The sequence below is a fragment of the Schistocerca piceifrons genome, chromosome X (genome assembly GCF_021461385.2).
Source record: "Schistocerca piceifrons isolate TAMUIC-IGC-003096 chromosome X, iqSchPice1.1, whole genome shotgun sequence".
In the NCBI taxonomy this organism is placed as follows: domain Eukaryota; kingdom Metazoa; phylum Arthropoda; class Insecta; order Orthoptera; family Acrididae; genus Schistocerca; species Schistocerca piceifrons.
In genome coordinates, this window is record NC_060149.1 from 717,908,709 (window position 1) to 717,918,256 (window position 9,548).

Genomic DNA, 9,548 nt, shown 5'->3' on the forward strand with positions numbered 1-9,548 from the left:
TTTCCATTTCTTTGATGTCTTAGTGGAATCTGTCGCCCTGCTCTTCACTTATATCAACAAGATTTGCAGGGAAGAAGTCAAGATGCGAGTGGAGAAAATGAACTTTAATGCTCATGTTACAGCCCAGCTTCTTAAAGTTGTCGAGCATGTTTGCGACGATTGTCTTGTAGTTTGGATCTCTTTTGATTCGTAGCAAACCGGTAACAACTAATTTAAAAGATGTCCATGCTGCCATTTCTTTTGTTTCCATTTTGTCCACAAAGTTGGGATATGTCATTAGTTTTCTAATGTCTGGTCTGACAAAGATTCCTTCCTTTAGCGTTGCCCCGGATAAACCAGGAAAATATCCACAAAGATATCTGAAACACTCCCCTTCTTTTGGCAATGCCTTAACAAATTGTTTCCTCAGCCCCAACTTAAATGTGAAGTGGTGGAACTAACACATTTTTGGGATCCACAAGACTTTTCCTCTCAACATTTTTAACCCCAACCTGTACTGTTTTTCTCAAGGGTCAAGCTTTTTTAATGTGGTGTTGCTTTCTGTCTCTACTGTCCCATTCACAGAGAAAGCACAGGGATTTTGTATAGCCACTTAGTTGACCAATCAGCATTGAAATCACTTTTAAATCACCACACAGTGTCCATTTGTGGTCTGAATAGCAGAGTTTGCTTAAAACCAGTTCAAGGTTTTCGTAACAATCTTTTAAGTGAACCGAGTGTCCAACTGCTATAGAAGCATACTTATTGCCATTGTGTAGAAATGCTGCTTTAAGGCTTCTTTTTGAAGAATCAATAAAAAGTATCGACTCATCAGGAGCATATTCTATTTTGAAAAGTCCAGGAACATCACTGCAAAACACCATGTCACCTACTTGAGAGAAGAAAGATACAAACTCCTTTTCCCTCGATCGATACCAAGAAAAGAATGTACCCGGAGCCAACATATGTTTATCTTTCAATCTAGATCGTAAAACCTCTGCCGATTATTTAGAAAGGCCTAGGTCTCTAATTAAATCGTTCAGTTCAGATTGTAAGAATGGAATGGGATCGGTTGTGTCAGGATCGTAGCAATCTCTGTCTTCTTCACTATCACCGTGCTGAGCCAATGAATCTGGAGGAGAATCATTGGTACTTCAGGTCCATGAGGAACAGGGCGAATGGTTGATTGAATCTTAGGCTAAGAAATATTCTTTTTGGTATTCAAACTGAAACCTCGCACATTGCAAGAACAAAAACAGCAGTCATCACTATGATTTTTGGGCTCCCTCCAACCCATTGGCATTCCAAAACGTAAGGACTGCTTTTTTCGTTCAAACCATTGCCTCAGTTCTTCAACACACACTGAACAAACTTTGTGTGGGGCCCAAGGCTTATCTCGATCACCTAACGTTATACCAAAATAGGCGAAATATACTTTTTCAACAAAATTGGAAATGTCTCCTTTGTTGTTTTTTGGCGGTATAGTTACCACAAATGTAGCAGAAGCAATCTGGCGAGTTTATACATCCTCTGGTAGCCATTGTCCACTGTCCATAAAACAACTTCATAACACAAGAAAACTGTCACTACTTTAAAGCACTAGTAACAACAACACGTGATTAGCACAGAGTGAAGAGGTACTGTGAACTGAAGGACACTAGCAGAAGCTCACTGCTTGGTGATGGCGGGGGAAGGGGCAGCGCGACAGACAGGCACTGACATGAAAATAGGGCTGGTTTCTCCTAATTACTCTTTATTTTACGTATATCTAGTATAAAAACGGATAAATAACGGTTTATGGAAATCCTAAAAACCAAAATTCAAACTCACTAGAGTGCTGAAATATCGAAAAAAGCTAAAACTAAACAAGCAGTTTATGAAATAAATGTACGTGATGGAATTATTTCACTATTTTTCCCGAAATCAGCGTTGAAAACACTATACAAATCACTTAATAAATTTGAAACAATTTTTATGTCGCAGACCTGTGCAATTTTTGACAAGTTACTGTGCATAAATTACTAGCATCGGTAAAAGTTCATAAATACCATTTTATAAGAGCCGGCCGCGGTGGTCTAGCGGTTCTAGGCGCTCAGTCCGGAACCGCGCGACTGCTACGGTCGCAGGTTCGAATCCAGCCTCGGGCATGAATGTGTGTGATGTCCTTAGGTTAGTTAGGTTTAAGTAGTTCTAAGTTCTGTTAAGTCCCATAGTGCTCAGAGCCATTTGAACCACTTTTTTATAAGAATTTACAAAGCATAGAAATACAACTTGAGGCATGTAGCACTGGCATATGAAGAATGGTCGCGCCCATGCATTGCCTTCTACGCCAATGGGAGCAAATGCATAAGCGCCATAGAGCAAAATTCAAACAATGTGAGAAGGGACAAATTTGGAACGCCATACGTCAGTTCCATCAACAGTATATCGCAGCCATCCCAGACTGCATATCTAATTTCTAATTAAAGGTCCTTAACCCACAAACATCAGCTCAACTAAGCTACATCCAAAATAAAACCATGTCAAAGTCAGTGAAATATTACTGCTAATGGTACATTGGCAATTCTGCTACCTTGCATAACTTGTTCCCTTTCATTTAAGTTACACGTCATAATTTGTTTCTAGGAATCAAAGATAATTCTTACAGAAAGAGGTACAACTATATAACAAACTATAAGCTGTAATTGTACGTATGACAACTGGTGAAACATTAATAAAAATTAAAAATTGTGAAGACTAGTAGAAGTGGGAAGGGAACAGGTTTAGGACTGGCACACTTAAAATAAAGTATACAAGGTCTTCTGTGGTTCTGTGGCCACAAAATTGTTTTCTGTAATCAACAAGCATTGTAAAACGCCATGAAGCAATTAAAAAGGGGGTTGGGTGGGTGGGGGGGGGAGGAGGATGAAGGGGCAAACAAGATTAATCTCTTCCAGTGTATTATTTTCGATCATCAAAAGAGCTGTTACGCATTGTTTTGTAAAGTAATACCTTGTTGTAAAAGATTTTAAAGTGATTTCCATGAATTGTGTACTGATGAAATTGTTTTATACGATGTAACGATGAAAAAGAAGTTGTAAAGAATCAAATGCAGCGTGTACCGCATATCCAGGGCGACCTTGCGGTTTCGTCCGTTTGTTCCTTGGTAGCAGTCTGAACTTGTCTCGTGATTGACAATGTTGACGAGGTGCAATGTATCTATCGAACAATTTTGTATTCTTCACAAGACTGATAAGCTAGAGAGCCATATCTGCTCCCATTATACTATGACTCTAATCAGTGATGAATTGTAACATGTTTTCATATCTTTTGATACCAGTTTTGTGCTGCATTTTATAGTCTCTGAAAACGACGGAATATGGAAAGACGTAAGTCGATTTCGGAAATAATAGAAAGCGTAGTCAGGACATCAGAAAATTATTAAAAGTACAAATTGAAAAGATTAGACGCTTGAACGGACTGGAAGGAAGAAAGTGAGCTGTCAGAAAGTAATGTGCACGACGTGAGGAAGAAAATGAATCCTTTAACGGCATCTTTTCGCCTTGAACGATAAAGAATAACAAAGAAAGCATGGATTGGTTCTGATGAAGTCTACAAACGACATGTTTTGCTCCTTAAAATCGTCTTTGGAAATTTTCATGCCTACACAATTCAGTAACAATTCGAAATCCATAGCTTTTATTCTGAATTAAAAAAAAAACATATTTAAATTCTGCTTTATAGTCAGACTAATTTTGTCACACACTGCTCCCTACCTCTAAAAAAAAAGAAGTCGTGCACCAGCGACCTTTTGTCATATTTTTCAAATGATCAGCCTCCTGAGTAAAATAAACGCTGCACATGCGACGCGACGATTTCTAAATTCTTCCCTCACAATATCGGTCGGTGAAATTGTAATTAAAGCCCAAGGTTATAACAATAACAAAATGGGTGAAACCTCGACAAGTTATCGGAGCGAGCTCCGATTTCACATGGCCGAATCCCTTGGCCTCTACCCCTTGGTTTGGTAAGAATAAAAAGCCGAACGCCAGTGCGTTAGCGACCAGCGTTCGGCGTAATTCACTGGCTGTCGTACGTTGGGCTTCGTTGGCCTACTGGCTAGTTCGGAGCATGCGCAGTAAACCCGTTTCTTTCGCGTGACAGACTGGGTTTCTGCAGGGTTGGATTTTTAAAAGCATGAGTTTGATTTGTTTCTACTTGTCGCCAGCAGGTGGATACATGCCTAAGTGGAACGAAAAGTCATTCAGCAATTCCCTAACAGATAGCACTACCTCGCATCGTCTAGCCGCTAGCTGCGCAGTATGAGAAACAATTAACTCTTAATTTAAGTGTTTATTTCGTGCACAAAGAACAGGAAGACGTTCATAATTCATAGGAAATAAACGTAAATGCATTATTGGATGTTGTTGCAAGATGATAGAAAATAGCCTATGCATTTTAATTGTTCCTCAAATTAAAATTTAGTAGCCTTAATTGTTTCAAATGTTTGTAGTTCCGTAGCATGTCGGTAGTGTTCATATCGACAGTACCACAAGTGATTATGGTGGAGCATGGAACGTGAATGTTGTAGCTAGAATGTAGTGGATAGTGGTAGTGCTTAACTGATTATTGAAGTGTATTGCGGTGTGACCTGTCACGTATAAGGTGTTGTCGAAAGGAAAACTGTAAGCAACCTCATATTTAAATCATTATCTTGTAACGAATGGCAATTCTGACTACTTCCAACCGCCATGGATGCGTTTAATTCATCATAAGATCCACTGAATTTTTTAATTGAAAAACTCTGCATTCTTCTCTCGTCTTGCTTTGGAAAATGAACTCCTGGTGAAAGAACGAAAGTCGACGCAAAGTCCGTCCTTTAAAAAATCTTATGGAAAATTTGTAGGACGTTTCCAAGCACAATGCTTACAATTCTAAACCGAGGTTAAGTGACACCGTTGTAAGGAACAAATATATTTGTTTTTAGTGTGTACTGTTTTGAATGGATAATGATGGTTTTGAAAGGCGCAAGTCGATGGGGTAGGCGAAGAGAATCTTGAAAATTCGCTTTCGAAAGCTAGAACGCATGTATGTTCAATTTCTCACATCACAGCAACTGTTAAATAAAATCACCCAGGTACAGTAAAAATTGACCATGCTCTTTCAGACGCAACGCGCCTGGCAGCTGTGAAACGTAAGGAAAAGATTGATCGAAACAGTAGTATAATGAAGAGGCTTATTTCTTCTATTTTTTTTTTTTTTTTTTTTTTTTTTAGCACGGCAAGAGGCCACGACTAATTCTTTAGAACTTTTGGATTTCTTGACAGAAGAAGAACCTACATGAAATATCATTTAGTATCAGGTGCAGTATTTTAGGCACTTCGTCTGACACAGAATGAATAATTGATAGTTTGTATTACGGATGTTGTTAAATAACAAATTTCAATTGAAATTGAAAATAATACTCCTATATCAATACAAGACGATGAAAGAACGGATGTCTCAACAAGAAGTCAAATGAGTGTAATTTTTCGTAATACAAGTAACGAATCCGGAGAAATACAAGAGAGATTAGTTGGATAAGACTGGACGGCACAAGGCATAGCCACTGTATTGTTGTACACGCTAAGCAGTGGAACATTCGTAAAACCAAATTAGTACTGCAGACATCGATGGCTGCAGTGCAATGGCAGGCAATACACTCTGGTGTCCGTTCTGTTGTGAAAGAAGCATATCGTCATGCTCTCTTTACCCACTGCTACGCACACAGTTAGCTTTAGTCCTCCTCTATGTTTGCAAAAAAATTACTCAAATGAAGATTTTTGTGTGCGAATCTATTACGATTTCATGCATTTTTAGCCGTTCCAGTAAAAAAAGTGAACTTCTGAGATAAAGGGAGTTTAAAATGGGTGTTTAAACTACCAAGTTCTTGTGATACAAGGTGTAATTTCCATTCACGCGCTGTACAAATCATTTTTCTTCACTGTTTAGGCCTGAAAGCAGCATTTAATGATGTGATAAACAATGATGCGTGGGATGTTAATTCCTTACACCAACCAATTGGCCTAAATAATATACTGGATAATCAAAATTTTCTTTGTCTACTGCAGTTGTTAAATTCGGTTTTCCACCATAAAAGTATCTTGTTTGACATCTTGCAAAGTAAAATATGAATATAAGATGTTGTAAGCTAGAAACTGAAAACTGCATTAAGTCTGTTGAAAGACTGAGATGTGAGGAAATGATTCTGAGATGCATAGTGGAAATTAAGAGTCTTGTATAAATTCAACAGGAGTATCTCAAATTAATTTTAATAGAACAGAAACAAATATTCAGAAATTAAGAAGGCTAGCATTCGAAATTATTGACACAGTAATAGTAAACATGGAAACTAGATCGAGGACTTAAAAAAAAAAAAAACGTTTTGCAGACCCTGAAAATGGGAAACAGTTTTCATGTTATAGTAGGTCAAACAATTTCCCGACATGAGATGTTGGAAATATGCTTAAAATGTTTCCATAATCTGACAGAGAAGAACTGAAAGGAGAACTTAAGTTTATTTACAGCAGTGAGGATAAACATCTACAGCCTTGGTATCTCCTTAAATCCATCATAAACAATGGATTATAAAGTGGGCTCTCTGAATGTGTGAAATTACTGTCGTTAGTTCTTGCAAATCCAGAGATCACCGCTTGTTGCAAGCACATTAAAAAGTGTTAAAATTTACCTCAGCAAGACAATGGCAAATGACATACTATCAAACTTGGCGATTTTGGCTGTAGAGAAGGGAATTGTAGAATCTTCAGCCAAGCAGCATGAGTTCATATCTCGTGTTCTCGATGTCTGCGCCCGGAAAAAAGGACAGAAGGACAGGACTAATTTACCACAAGATGTAACGGTGAGTTACTATACGTCATATTTTTATTAATGTGTAGTTGTTTAATATTTTATTTGTTTATTTGTAGGGTGATTTCATTTTAAATCACAAAGTGCATGTCAGTTCATCAGCATGAATTTCTTGAGAAAAAATGTGTTAGACTTCCATATCATTTGTGTTAGGAAATAAAATATTTTAATTTTCTCTTGTCTTTTTAAAAATGGTACAGGCTTGTGAAAAATTTATATTTTGTAAATAACTCTTAATGCAGTAGTAACTAAAAGAAGCTAAAAACAAGTGGTACTGAGGCCTGACAGATTTTTTGCAGTAAGTCTCTCTTAGTATGCTGAAACTTAGTTGAAACACACACACACACACACACACACACACACACACACACTAATAGGCATTCATTTGTCTTACAAATATAAGAAGAAAAAACGTAAATTAAAAATTTTCCTAATCTTAAAATTTTTTTTTTATTTGGAAAATTGCAGAGAGCTAAATTTCAAGTTATATTAGCTCAAACAACTGGTCAAACTATTACCAATGTCTTCTCTGCTCCAACTATCTGTACTTCGAAAATATTTATTAATACAAATTTTTTTAAAAAACCTATTTTTAAGAGTTTTTACAAATTATTTATTCGGAAAAAAACATCAAAAATTTATGAGAATTGCACAGAATATTTTGTTTGGTTATTATTTTAGTAGTTTGTGCAGTCAAAGAGGGCAATTTCTTGTGTGTACAGTATTAGAAATTTTGCAACGTTCTCCGTATTTAGCATTCAATGTCTAGTGTAACTTAGCATGTTGGGAATACTATTTTCAGCTCTCTTCTGTTTGTTATAAACATGACTGAACTTACACATGAATCATACTGCTTAGAGTTTAGAACATATACAATGTAATTGAGGGAATACAATAGTTAAAGAGTGAGATGTATGGATTATCAAAACAGACATGAAGATTTTTCTTAAAAAAATTGAAAAACACTTCATCATTGTTGGAAATATGGCTGATCTACTGCAAAAATTCTTGGTCTCCAAGTAAATGTAACTGTATCATTGCATTCATTGTGTAGGAATTGCTATACTTTTATGTGTACGTCAATCATTGATGAATGGGACAAATAATTAGAGACTGTCATGAACTGAAAGATGTAAGAGTTCCTTTGGCACCTCATGGTCAGACATACGCTTGCAAATTGCCATCATTAGCTGACCAGTGTGCAGTTCCTATTTCCCAAGCACCACTCTTCGTATACCATTCTTGTCCACATGCAAATACGGCCTGGCTACACAAATTCAGTGACGAGCAGGTGAAACAGCAACTGAACTCTTTTCAGCAGTGTGGTCATGACTATTACAGTGTGAGTCTCTTTCAGCAAACTTACCATAGAGTTGCTGAAATACACCCACAGGATAAAAAGCAAACCGTGGCCAATTAATTGATTGTCTAGTAAAGTATGAAGACTCTTCGATTTACATTTCAAACGCTGTACCAGTGTAGGCAAGTTCAATAGACGGAATGTTGTAAAGAAGTAAAATCAAGAATGAAGAAACTAAAAAGTGCGAAAAATGATAAACAGAAAAAATACATAAAACTAACATGTAATTTCTATATTTCTTTTCGTTATAAAATGATTGAAAAAATCAAAAATTGCTTTCCCACTCGCTTATACCACTGTAAAACATAATTATTTTGTTTTGTAAATACCAATTTTGCATTACTTTTCCGCAATGCCAGCAAATATTTGAAATACTCACGTGTCAGATTTTTTTCACCCTGTGAATAAACAGGCGTAATTTAAAAATTTCTCACATTTTGGAAAGAAAAATATTGCCCATTCTGCTTGTAGCTTCCATAAGTACAGTGACGAAATAATATCCCATGCAATTTTTAGAATATTCAGGATGGGGGCTTTAGAGAAAATGCTTTACAAAGAATAAAAAAAATTCAGGTTCTTTGTGAAGAAATATTTGGATAGTTTAAGAAGTTAACGCATTAATGTCACTACTGATAGTTGGTCAGTTTCCACGTTATCATTTGTCAAGGCGGTTAACATTGTGTGACTATTCATATTTTCAACACACAATTTTGAAGATTACAAAAAGTTACCAACTTTCTTATTTCATTTTTCCAAATTAAAGATGAAAAGATAGTTCAGTAGTGCGTATGTGTTAATCATGGCTGATAGTATTGTGAACGAAGTTTTAACCAAAAAAATAATTTCGGATCTGTATCACTTTTACACCGAAGAGCCAAAGAAACTGCCTGCTATCGTGCACGCAGAAGTACCGCAACACGACGTGGCATGGACAAGATTCATGTCTGAAGTAGTGCTGGAGGGAATTTAAACCATGAAACCTGCAGGGCTGTCCATAAATCCGTAAGAGTACGAGGGGGTGGAGAGCTCTTATGTGCAGCACATTGCAAGGCATCCCAGATATTCTCAATAATGTTCATGTCTGGGGAGTTTGGTGGCCAGCGGAAGTGTTTAAACTCAGAAGAGTGTTCCTGGAGCCACTCTGTGGCAATTCTGCACGTGTGGGGTGTTGCATTGTCCTTGCTGAAATTGCCAACGTCTGTCGGAATGCACAATGGACGTGAATGGATGCAGGTGATCAGACAAGAAGCTTACATATGTGGCACCTGTCAAGAGTTGTATCTAGATGTCAGGGGTCCCATATCACTCCAACTGCACACGCCCC